Below are 12,788 nucleotides of genomic sequence, written 5' to 3'. Positions count from 1 at the left end.
TTAGAGGATGAACATAGATGAGCTGAAGGCAAAGGAATCCGGAAGCTGTGAGTCTCAAGTTGCTGCTCAGAGAGTTAAAAATGAGCAGGGCAAGGACAGGTCCGGAGGCCTTGTATAGACCAAGAACAACGGTGGAAAACAGTATAAAGACAAACTCAACTTACGTCTGGGCTGCGAAGCGGAACCAGCTGAAAAACAGAGAAGTACCTTAGCAACTTTTCTCTCCTACTATTCGTCCCCCCTTTTATTTAGTTTCTTTTTGGCATGTCATTATAACGATAGAGAAAACATTCCCTCTGGTATTTGTTTACTTTTAATGTGAACTGATAGAATCAGAATTTAGTAAAAGTCATTAAAAATAACTTAATGAAATTTTGATAATGGAAGGTAAGTAATATGTACTCTAAGCCCAGAAATCTTAGCACTGCCAGGGAAAGGAGAGATTCTAGGACCCAATAATATTGGAAACATGGACTTACTGATGGCGAGTGTACTTGACCCAGCTGGTAAATAGAACAGAGAAAAAAAGGTTATCTTCTCTTCCTTGTTCATTTTTTTTCAATTTGTGAAGTCCTTTGTAATGTATTATTTTGAACTGCTCTGAAACTTTTCCCTCTGCTGTTTATTTTGTAGACAAATCAGTAAAGTTTGATTTTTTCCCCTATAATTATTTAAAAGTTGAGAGCTTAAATCCCTGTATGGTCAGGGAAATTCTCCTCAGATATCTGGGAATTTAAACGGGTGCAGTAAGGCAGAAGGTCCAAAGGAAAAAGCATTATAAAAACTTATCTCTTCCTTTGTGTTCTATCATGTTTTCCTTTTCTGTAGACAATCTCTTGTTGATGGTCCTTATAACTATGTAATTCTTTTGTGTGCTCTATTTTTTTTTTTTTTTTTTTTTGCAGTTTTTTCCAGGGCTGGGTTTGAACCCACCACCTCTGGCATATGAGGCCAGCGACCCTACTCCATTGAGCCACAGGCACCGCCCTGTGCTCTCTCTATTTTTGTAATTCAGTAGGTTTAGAACGTTTTCATAAATTATGAGTAACCCAGAGTGTTTTGATAATGAGACAGTAAGAGGCCAAGATGTACCTTAAGCCCTTCGTATCCTAATATGGGCAGATAAAGACTCTTTTACCCCATCAGGGACCAGCTGAGTCCCATGAAAGAGAATTAAATGAACATATGTACTTACTGGCTGAATGGAGAGGTTCTGCACCTGAAAAACAAGCAGAGAGATTTTCTGATTACCCCTTTCTTGTATCCTCTCCTACTCATTTGTTTCTAAATGATAATGGCAAATTTCTTAGTGATATTCTTGCTTGAAAAGATTTTCTGAACAGTGGCATTATGAATTTCCAGAAAACTTATTATTGGCTGGTAGAATTCTGGATAATGGAGCAGTCAAAGGCTAAGAAAATAAAAATTTCAAGTTCTTCTAGTAGAACTCAAGTTCCAATGGACATGGCTAGACTTTGAGAAGTGCACAGCAGAGAAACAAACAACTTACTAATTGCTCGTATAGATGGATGACACTCCCAGCTTGAAAACAGAAGGGTTCTATGTATCATTTTTCTCTTACTCATGTTTCCTTCCATATGAAAAGCTCCTAACTGACAATGTTTAGAACCAATAGGAGGCACAAAGTAAATATATGTTTGAAATTAAGTAAATGTAAGCTCCCTTAGAGGAAGAACATAGATGAGCTGAAGGCAAAGGAATCGGAAGCTGTGAGTCTCAAGTTGCTGTTCAGAGAGTTAAAAATGAGCAGGGCAAGGACAGGTCCGGAGGCCTTGTATAGACCAAGAACAACGGTGGAAAACAGTATAAAGACAAACTCAACTTACGTCTGGGCTGCGAAGCGGAACCAGCTGAAAAACAGAGAAGTACCTTAGCAACTTTTCTCTCCTACTATTCATCTCCCCTTTTATTTAGTTTCTTTTTGGCATGTCATTATAACGATAGAGAAAACATTCCCTCTGGTATTTGTTTACTTTTAATGTGAACTGACAGAATCAGAATTTAGAAAAAGTCATTAAATATAACTTAATGAAATTCTGATAATGGAAGGTAAGTAATATGTACCCTAAGCCCAGAAATCTTAGCACTGCCAGGGAAAGGAGCGATTCTAGGACCCGATAATGTTGGAAACATGGACTTACTGATGGCGAGTGTATTTGACCCAGCTGGTAAATAGAACAGAGAAAAAAAGGTTATCTTCTCTTCCTTTCTTCCTTGTTCATTTTTTTTCAATTTGTGATGTCCTTTGTATAATATATTATTTTGAACTGCTTTGAAACTTTCACCTCTGCTGTTTATTTTGTAGACAAATCAGTAAAGTTTGATTTTTTTTCCCCTATAATTATTTAAAAGCTGAGAGCTTAAATCCCTGTATGGTAAGGGAAATTCTCCTCAGATATCTGGGAATTTAAACGGGTGTAGTAGGGCAGAAGGTCCAAAGGAAAAAGCGTTATAGAAACTTATCTCTTTCTTTCTCTTCTATCACGTTTTCCTTTTCTGTAGACAATCTCGTGTTGATGGTCCTTATAACTATGTAATTCTTTTTGGTGCTTCTCTATTTTTGTAACTCAGTAGGTTTAGAACGTTTTCATACATTATGAGTAACCCAGAGTGTTTTGATAACGAGACAGTAAGAGGCCAAGATGTACCTTAAGCCCTTCGTATCCTAATATGGGCAGATAAAGACTCTTTGACCCCCCTAGAGACAGCTGAGTCCTGTGGAAGAGAATTAAATGAACATACGGACTTACTGGCTGAATGGAGAGGTTCTGCACCTGAAAAACAAGCAGAGAGATTTTCTGATTACCCCTTTCTTGTATCCTCTCCTATTCATTTGTTTCTAAATGATAATGGCAAATTTCTTAGTGATATTCTTGCTTGAAAAGGTTTTCTGAACAGTGTCATCAGAAATTTCCAGAAAACTTATTATTGGCTGGTAGAATTCTGGATAATGGAGCAGTCAAAGGCTAAGAAAATAAAAATTTCAAGTTCTTCTAGTAGAACTCAAGTTCCAATGGACATGGCTAGACTTTGATAAGTGCACAGCAGAGAAACAAACAACTTACTAATTGCTCGTATAGATGGATGACACTCCCAGCTTGAAAACAGAAGGGTTCTCTGTATCATTTTTCTCTTACTCATTTTTTCCTTCCATATGAAAAGCTCCTAACCAACAATGTTTAGAACCAATAGGAGGCACGAAGTAAATATATGTTTGAAATTAAGTAAATGTAAGCTGTCTTAGAGGAAGAACATAGATGAGTTGAAGGCAAAGGAATCTGGAAGCTGTGAGTCTCAAGTTGCTGCTCAGAGAGTTAAAAATGAGCAGGGCAAGGACAGGTCTGTAGGCCTTGTATAGACCAAGAACAACGGTGGAAAACAGTAGAAAGACAAACTCAACTTACGTCTGGGCTGCGAAGCAGAACCAGCTGAAAAACAGAGAAGTACCTTAGCAACTTTTCTCTCCTACTATTCGTCCCCCCTTTTATTTAGTTTCTTTTTGGCATGTCATTATAACAATAGAGAAAACTTTCCCTCTGGTGTTGTTTACTTTTAATGTGAACTGATAGAATCAGAGTTTAGTAAAAGTCATTAAAAATAACTTAATGAAATTTTGATAATGGAAGGTAAGTAATATGTACTCTAAGCCCAGAAATCTTAGCACTGCCAGGGAAAGGAGCGATTCTAGGACCCGATAATGTTGGAAACATGGACTTACTGATGGCGAGTGTACTTGACCCAGCTGGTAAATAGAACAGAGAAAAAAAGGTTATCTTCTCTTCCTTTCTTCCTTGTTCATTTTTTTTTTTCAATTTGTGATGTCCTTTGTATAATATATTATTTTGAACTGCTCAGAAACTTTTCCCTCTGCTGTTTATTTTGTAGACAAATCAGTAAAGTTTGATTTTTTTCCCCCTATAATTATTTAAAAGCTGAGAGCTTAAATCCCTGTATGGTCAGGGAAATTCTTTTCAGATATCTGGGAATTTAAACTGGTGTAGTAGGGCAGAAGGTCCAAGGAAAAAGCATTATAAAAACTTATCTCTTCCTTTCTGTTCCATCATGTTTTCCTTTTCTGTAGACAATCTCTTGTTGATGGTCCTTGTAACTATGTAATTCTTTTCTGTGCTTTCTCTATTTTTGTAACTCAGTAGGTTTGGAACGTTTTCATACATTATGAGTAACCCAAAGTGTTTTGATAATGAGACAGCAAGAAGCCAAGATGTACCTTAAGCCCTTCGTATCCTAATATGGGCAGATAAAGACTCTTTGACCTCCCTAGAGACCAGCTGAGTCCTGCGGAAGAGAATTAAATGAACATATGGACTTACTGGCTGAATGGAGAGTTTCTGCATCTGAAAAACAAGCAGAGAGATTTTCTTTTTTTTTTTTTTTTTTTAATTTTTTTATTAAATCATAACTGTATACAATGATATGATTATGGGGCATCATACACTCACTACATAAACCATTTGACACATTTTTATCACAGTGGTTAACATAGCCTTTCCGGCGTTATCTCAGTTACTGTGCCAAAACATTTACATTCTACATTTACCAAGTTTCGCAAATACCCCTGTAATATGCACCACAGGTGTGATCCCACCTATTCCCCTCCCTCTACCCACCCCAGAGAGATTTTCTGATTACCCCTTTCTTGTACCCGCCCCTACTTAGGTGTTTCTAAATGATAATGGCAAATTTCTTAGTGATACTCTTGCTTGAAAAGGTTTTCTGAACAGTGGCATTAGAAATTTTCAGAAAACTAGTTACCAGCTGGTAGAATTCTGGATAATGGAGCAGCCAAAGACTAAGAAAATAAAAATTTCAAGTTTTTCTAGTAGAACTCAAGTTCCAATGGACATGGCTAGACTTTGGTAAGTGCACAGCAGAGAAACAAACAATTTACTAATTGCTCGTATAGAAGGATGACACACCCAGCTTGAAAACCGAAATGTTCTGTGTCATTGTTCTCTTACTCATTTTTTCCTTCTCTATGGAAAGCTCTTGACAATATTTACAACCAATTTTAGAGAATTTTCCCCTCTAATCTTTAACTTTTATGTGACTCAGTGAATGTTCTAGAAAGTCATTCATAACCTACTGGAGTTCTGAGTAATAGAACAACAAGATGTTAAGGAAATTGGAATTTTAAGTTTTTGTATACCAACATAGGTGGATAAATTTTGGCTTAAGATGTGTTAGACATTGCTTGTGACAATTGAGTTTCATCATCAGGGGTGTCAGTCAAACTTACAAGAGGATTCTGTAGCTGAAAAGCGAAGAGAGAAATCAGTGTTTTTTTTTGCTAGTCTTGTAAGAGGAAATATGAGAAATGGCATCAGAGAACTGTCCTCCTCAGTGGAGGGGCATAGAGTGCCATGCTGGGGAATATACCTGCCATCATGCCTTAAGGGGGATTCTGCCTCCTGTTTAGTATAGGAGGCTGCAGCAAAGGGAGATGATTTATCTCTTCCCTTTCTGCAATGACTAGTCACTGCTTGAAATCTTGTAGGAGATTGGTAATTTCTTTAAACTGTATTGCCTTTACCTTCCTTCTTCCTATTTCTGCCATTCTATGCAAGCTTTTATTCATTAATGTGAATAATCCTCCCCTTCCTTTGTTGACAAGTCAGTATAAACTTCTTTTGGGTTGATCAGTGGGGTTGGTATTTTCCTCCATTCATTGTTTTTAAGGGCAGGGAAGCCCCTAGATTTTGGAATAAGCAAAAGAGATGGAGGAACATGAATTTCTACACCTACAGGACAGAAACAAACATGGAAGAAAAAGATCCCAGACCTTGTGGGAAGCCACAGGCAGCTATTATATAAGAATAGGAATGGAACTTACTGGTTGTGTCTGAAGATTCCACTGAAGGAAAAATGGAAGGGGAAAAAAGAAAAGAAAGAAATCAGCATGTATAGAACCAAGAGAACTCAGTTCTCAGGCTTTAAAAGGGTAACTGCAAAGAAAATGGTACACTATCTGGGCATAAATGCTCTGCTTTGTACTTTGCACCCTCAAGCCTGTTTCTGCTGGTCTGGGATAGGATTGTGGACATGAAGTGTTGAAGTGAGGCTTTATTTATCCTTCTCATTCCATTCAGGGATGGTAATGCTTGAAATACTTCTAAAGATTCATAAGGTCTTAAACTTGTACTTCTATATACTTTCATCGTTCTCATTTTCTTTAGTCACTCTTTCCTACCTGACCTGTTCATTGATTTGAAAAGTCTTCATCCTACTGTTCACCTTTACGTGGCCTATTGGGAGCCACTAATTTTTGTTAAAATCTTTTAAATTTTAATTGTGAATTCTTTTTTCTTTCTTGTTTTTTTTTTGCAGTTTTGGCTGGGGCTGGGTTTGAACCCGCCACCTCTGGCATATGGGGCTGGCGCCTTACTCCGTTGAGCCACAGGTGCTGCCTAATTGTGAATTTTTCACTCTTCTCCCAATCTCCTATAATTTTGGGAAAATCTAGGGAGAAATAAAAATAATCATAATTTCCTTTTTTTTTGAGACAAAGTCTCAATACATTGCCCTTCGTAGAGTGCGGTGGCATCACAGCTCACAGAAACCTCAAACTCCTGGGCTTAAGTGATTCTCTTGCCTCAGACTCCCAAGTAGCTGGAACTACAGGCGCCTACCACAACGCTCAGCTATTTTTTTTTTTTTTTGGTTGCAGTTGTTATTGTTGTTTAGCTGGCCCAGGCTGGGTTTGACCCGACACCCTTGGTGCACGTGGCTAGCGCTGTAACCACTGTGCTACGGGCGCTGAGCCTATAATTTTCATTTATACATTGTTATATTTTTAAAGTGTTTACACATAGGGATGAGGGAGTTAAGCAGGAAAGAAAGGAAGGGCCACGTATCCACATAGATTCTCTGACACATGGTGGCTATTAGGGGACTTTAGGACTAGATGGGCCCTTTCTTTTAGCCCCAGTGAGATCCTCTCGGTGGAGTGGCTTCTAATTTTTTTCTCTCTGTAAGAATTATGAGAACTTCCAAGGCAGTAGGTCTTGGCAATAATTATGAGTGCCGAGAGAGGCAGCCTTGATTGAGGGGCATCGTCAATAAGTCATGGCTCTTATTCATTCATTAGAAGGATATTTAGAATCAGCATTTAGGGCAGGAAACATCAAGTTTTAATGGCTATAGTATTGTGGTTGTGTTGGATGCTACCTGCCCTCTGAACAATTTTGAGTTCATTTTTCCTAAATACTGTTGTAAGACTGTAAACTCTGTGGCACTGGGGACCAACTACTTCTTTCTCTTATTTATGGCTTTATCTCTAGTGCTCAGCTCAGTATCTGATGCACAGTAGGAGCTTAGGCTAAATGAAGAAGTGTTTATTTGAATATACCTGACTTGCCTTCTGATAATTTCGGAATGCTATTGCTTAATTTCCAGACTCAGAATTCCCCATGTCCAAGGGTTGGTTTTGACACCCTAGATTTTGACATTGGCTTTTCCCTAGCTAGTCACAATATGAGATTTCCCTTTGTTCTCTTCCATGTAGGTGTGCAGTTGCCTGATGCTTCTGCCTGTTTCTCTAATTGCAGCACAACTACTGTCATATCCTGTTCCATGAAGTGCTCCTTGTCTCTCTTGTCTCTCGGCTAGGCCTTGACTAGTATTTCCTAGTAGACTTGCATCAGGAAACTGAAAAGACTTCAGTCTATTTAAATTTTATTGTCTTTTCCTCCTTTTACATTTATTTTCTCATTTTTTAAATTATTTTTTTGTTTTTTTATATATTTTTTATTTTTTTATTTTCTCATTTTTTAAATATTGTTTGCATTATTTTTGAGTAGGCCTTTTAGAAACTATAAAGCGCTTCAGAACTAAAATGCTGCCCTTTTAATTCTTTCTCTGTTAGTTAAACAGTTCTTCTATATTGTTGTATAAGCCATTCAAGACTTACTGGGGGAATTTCTTACTCTACCTCTTTTTTTTTTTTTTAGAGACAGGGTCTTGCTCTGTCATCCAAGCTAGAGTGCAGTGGGGCATTATAGTTCACTGTAACTGCCAATTCCTGTGCTCAAGTGATCTTCCTGTGCTAACTATTAAAAAAAAAAAAATAGCCCTGGAGAATTCTCAGTGGGTAGAAACTGTGAAGCCTGAGACTATGTCTAAAACCCTTGTTCTTATGGCAACAGACACATTCAGGACAAGGAACAAGCTCTCTAGACTCTGTAGAAGATCGAGGAATGCAGAAGTGAAAAAATTGATGAGGTACTTACCACAGGGGCCAGTATATCGTACTAAAAATAGAAACAAACACGTTATTGTGGCTGCTGAACATAGAAAGTACTGGTACTATTGATGTTTTCCAGAGGAGGGCAGTGCAAACAATTTTCTCAGGAATAACTAAATCTGCATTCAGGATTAAACGTTTTGTATTGTCCTGCTGCTGGACTATCTAGCCTCTCCGTAAGAGTCAGATCTACCTCTAGAAGACTTGTAGCTGTTTTAGTTAGAAGGATAACCACTTAATTCTAGCTTTTCGTCGTAGGTGCTGGAGGTAAAATTCTTAATTGTATTACTTTTTTCATCTTCCCTCATTCTTTCTTCCTCCTATCACTCTTGTTTCACTCTTTTAATCATCTTTCTTTTATGTTTTTGCTCATTTCTTACATCCTTCTCCAGATCTCTCTCTTACATCTTTACTTTGGAAGACTCTTATGATGATTATTGACAAACTGCTATAATCATTAGAAATATACCTATTATGAACTTTAAGGTAAAGTGATTTCTATAAAATATGATTGGTTGCTCAGAGACAGTTAGGATATGGCAAAATGAAAGTCTGAAAGTCTGAGAAATGTGATTTTCAGTTTCCTTTTGAGTCAGAGTGTCACTCTGTCATGCTAGATGGAGTACAGTGGTGTCATCATAGCTCACTGCAACTAAGACTGCTGGGCTCCAGCAATCTTCCTGTGTCAACCTGCTGACAGCTAGTATTATGGGTGTGTGCCACCATGCCCGGCTAATTTTTCTACATTTTGTAGAGATGGGGTTTTGCTCTTGCTTAGGCTGGTCTAGAACTCCTGACTTTAAGCAATCCTTTCGCCTCAGCTTCCCAAAGTGTTAGGATTACAGGTGTGAGCCACTGTGCCTGACCATTTTCAACCTCTTTAACTCAGAAATGTAAGTAGTTGTAGCCAAAGTCCTTTAGACATAGTAGGAAGCCACCAGAGACAGGTTGATACAGATATATACAGACAACTTACAGAGAGGTCCCGCAGTTTGCACTAAAAAGAAATTTCAAATTGTCATATTAGTGTGGTTATTTGATTGAAGAATATAGTTTTTATTAATTTTTTTCTAGGGATGAGGCTTTATGGGGTAGAATAGAGGAGAGGAAGTAATAGCAGTTATGAGATCAATAGGGAGAACTAATCCAACTATGTTAACTGTAGAGCAAAAGGAATATTTAGAATTTAGTGCAGTATTTCAGCCCAAAATATAGGTTTCTATAAGATCTTTTCAACCTAGGAGATCTTAGGGAAAGGTGAAAATTTGTTATCAGTTGTTGATTATTAGGTATCAATATTATTTCAGGGAAAGGTAAAACCCTTTTTGTCAGTAAAATAGAAGATACGGCTTTCTCCTCGGTGTGTGTAACACCTTCTGGGGGCAAGACATGATTGCAAGAGGGACTTTACCTAACAAATGCAATCAGTGTGACCTGGCTTATTGTACCCTCAATGAATCCCCAACAATAAAAAAAAAAAAAAATGGGAAAAAAAAAAGAAGATACGGCTTTCTCAAGGGACTACTTGTGTACTAAAAGTTTTGTTTCTGACCAAATACATTCCACGGGGAGGCATTAGGGTAGGAGGCAATGATCCATTCCCCCTTCTTGTAACTTCCAGCTATTGGGTGCTGACAGAGTGGTTACTGCTGCTTTGACTAGCTTTAGTGTCTATAAGCAAAGGGCCAAGAAAACTTTCAATTTTTAATGAGAAGTTAGCTGTCAATTGATTTTCTAGCTCTTATCCCCTGGTGACTTGATAAAGATTGAAAGCCTGGCCAGGCATGGTGACTCAATAAAAAAAAAGATTGAAAGCCTGTTACTTGGTGTCATTACTTATGTAAGAATGATCCTTGATTGGTAAACTCTGTCTGAAGTGGGAGAAGTATAAATAGTTAAGAAGCCATAGCTTTGGGCTTCCCTGAGGGTGGTGGCTCATGTTTGAGCATATTCCTTAGGGAATCCTTACAGGTAATGTGTATGGGGTTCTTATAGGAGATTTTAGCTCCTGGGGACCTGTGTGGCTTCTAAGCCAGGGCAGCTTCCATACTCAACTGATGGGGGGCCAAAGAGAAGAGTTCCTAGGTGGCTATGTGGATACCTGCATAGATCATAGAGTAGGGAGGGCTACTCTTACAGAAGAGGGATGGCTGATAGTGCTCTGTTGGCAAGGCCCTGTTGTACATAGGTGCACAGGAGGGCTATGATAATCTTGTGAATCTGCAGGGTTAGTTGAATCTCAAAAGACAACCCCAGAGGGCATTGCAGTGTCTTTCTTTTCCATAGTCCCTTACTTCAAGGGCACGTACCACGATAAATATCCTAGTCGGGACCCATAAGCCTTAAATCTTTTTTTACATTTTTTAATTTTCATTTTTAAACAGATCGTCAAGAAGAATCAGATAAGAGCAACCAGGGTGTTGCAAGTCCTGGTTATACAGAGACGTATAATCATGTATCATGCGAGCTCCAATCATCATTTTCTAATCTGTTCTCCATAAGGAGAAACAGGTAAGGATTATCCCACTTCGCTATCATAAATCTTAAATCTTTAACTCTGAATTTTTTTCTGTGTAAAATAGCTAGAAGGTATTTTGCCAGCTCTGAATATCCTGGGCTATGGGCCATGGGCAAGTTAGAAATTATTTTTAAAGTAATTTAATATTTGCTTTGACTATAACTGTAAATATGTGCCTTTGATTCCTAAAGTAGAACTCTTAGAACACCTGCCCTCTTGACCTAAGTTACTAAATCTTTGGATAGGTTATCACTTCAAATTTTGTTTTGTTTCTTCAGTTCTCCTATTGTTTTTTCCCTCCTTTCCACTCTTAGTTTGTAACTTCTTGTACCCTTGCTTTACTTCCCTTTCTCTGCTTTATTCATGTCCATTTACCCTTCTTTTTTCTCCTGTGTGCCAATTCACTTAATCTTTCTCTCTCTCTCTTTTTTTATTTTGCAGTTTTTGGCCAGGGATGGGTTTGAACCCGCCATCTCTGGCATGTGGGGCCAGCGCCCTACTCCTTTGAGCCACAGGCGCCGCCCTAATCTTTCTCCTTTCAATTTTCTTTCAAAATTTTCATCTGCTTATCTCTCCTTAAGCTGCACCTTCATTCTCTTTACGACTTGTATTGCTCTTTCTCTCATTGCATTTCCCTATAGGCCTTTTTAAGCCTTTAATCTCAAATTAGACGTTCATTTTATTCATTGTTAGTAACCTATTATGACACCCAAAAATGGTAGTGGAAAGAACTAAGAATCTATAAAACTTTGGTCTTAATTTTATTATTAACTACCTCATCTTTTCTCCTCCTCCTTTCTCCTTCTTTGTTTTTTGTTTCAAGAAATGACTCCTAACCCTCAGTTTCCTTATCTTTAAATATGAGTATTATACCTGTCTTACCTACTGCCATTGGAATGTTGTGTAGATCCAATAGTAAATGCACATGCGTATTAGAAAAACATTATTAAGACATTATTAATAACATTATTAATAGCTCAGACAACATGATTAGGTAGATATAGATCTCTTATTCATTCTATCACATGAATATGGAGGAAACTCAAATCATGTTTCTTTAGTTTTGTAATTTAAAAAATTCTCTAATTTTTGTTAGGAATATTATAATCTGGTGTATGAAACAAACTATTCGTACACAGATGGGTTTTAGTTTATAAACATGTAATTGTGAGCAATTATCTCTTAGAACCTACTCATTTTGTGAATAATGTTTCTATGGAAAAGTATAATAGGGAAAGTTGCTAAAGGTTGGTGAAAATAAAGCCTGTTTTGGAGACTTTTCAGAGCAATTAAAATGAAAGGTAACTTAAAATTTCCACTAGTTTATGGAGTGAAGGTAATCTAATAATAGAAAGAGAAGGTCTTTATCTTATGTATATTGGCTATAAAGAGCTAGATATGTATACTTAATGGAAACAGCTCAGGAAAGACCATATCTCTGGGGGGTATTTTTTCACCTTGCATTTCAGCTTCATAGTTAATATCTTTTTATTGGAGAAACAGCGTAAATCCAACCTAGAGGAGTTCTGGGTGGGGTTATAAGGTGGCAGAAGCACTGGATACCTGAATCTGTGGGCACAAATCATTAAAATAAAAAAAGACTGACATTCTAAGTATTCTGAAGGACCAAAAGGCATTATAATTGAGACTCAGATGACTTACCAATGGTTTTTTGAGAGAGCTCTAAACACAGGAACAAACAAGAAATAAAAGAAATCAGTGGGTGATTTCAGGCTCTGGAGACCTTATTTTTCATTTATGTACTTTCCTTACTAAGAATCTGCATCACAAAGCTTACGTTCAACTGCAGTTGGGTAGTAGAAATGTTGACTTTTTAGCTGGGATACTATGGCAAACTAATACATGTAAAAGGCCTCTCCATTTAAAGCAGCGGTTCTCAACCTATGGGTCACGACCCCTTTGGCGGTCGAACGACCCTTTCACAGGGGTCACCTAAGACCATTGGAAAACATGTATTTCAGTTATGAA

General features: G+C 37.7%; 1 non-coding gene across 1 annotated transcript; it reads right to left on the bottom strand.

The window, feature by feature from the left end:
* Positions 1–10,678: 10,678 nt before the first annotated feature.
* Positions 10,679–10,815, bottom strand: LOC128595143 (U8 small nucleolar RNA). The gene has a single exon (XR_008382811.1). It is a non-coding gene; the product is annotated as a U8 small nucleolar RNA (small nucleolar RNA).
* Positions 10,816–12,788: the final 1,973 nt, after the last annotated feature.

This window comes from Nycticebus coucang, chromosome 9 (assembly GCF_027406575.1).
Source record: "Nycticebus coucang isolate mNycCou1 chromosome 9, mNycCou1.pri, whole genome shotgun sequence".
NCBI lineage: Eukaryota > Metazoa > Chordata > Mammalia > Primates > Lorisidae > Nycticebus > Nycticebus coucang.
This window is presented reverse-complemented; position numbering and strand designations above follow the sequence as displayed.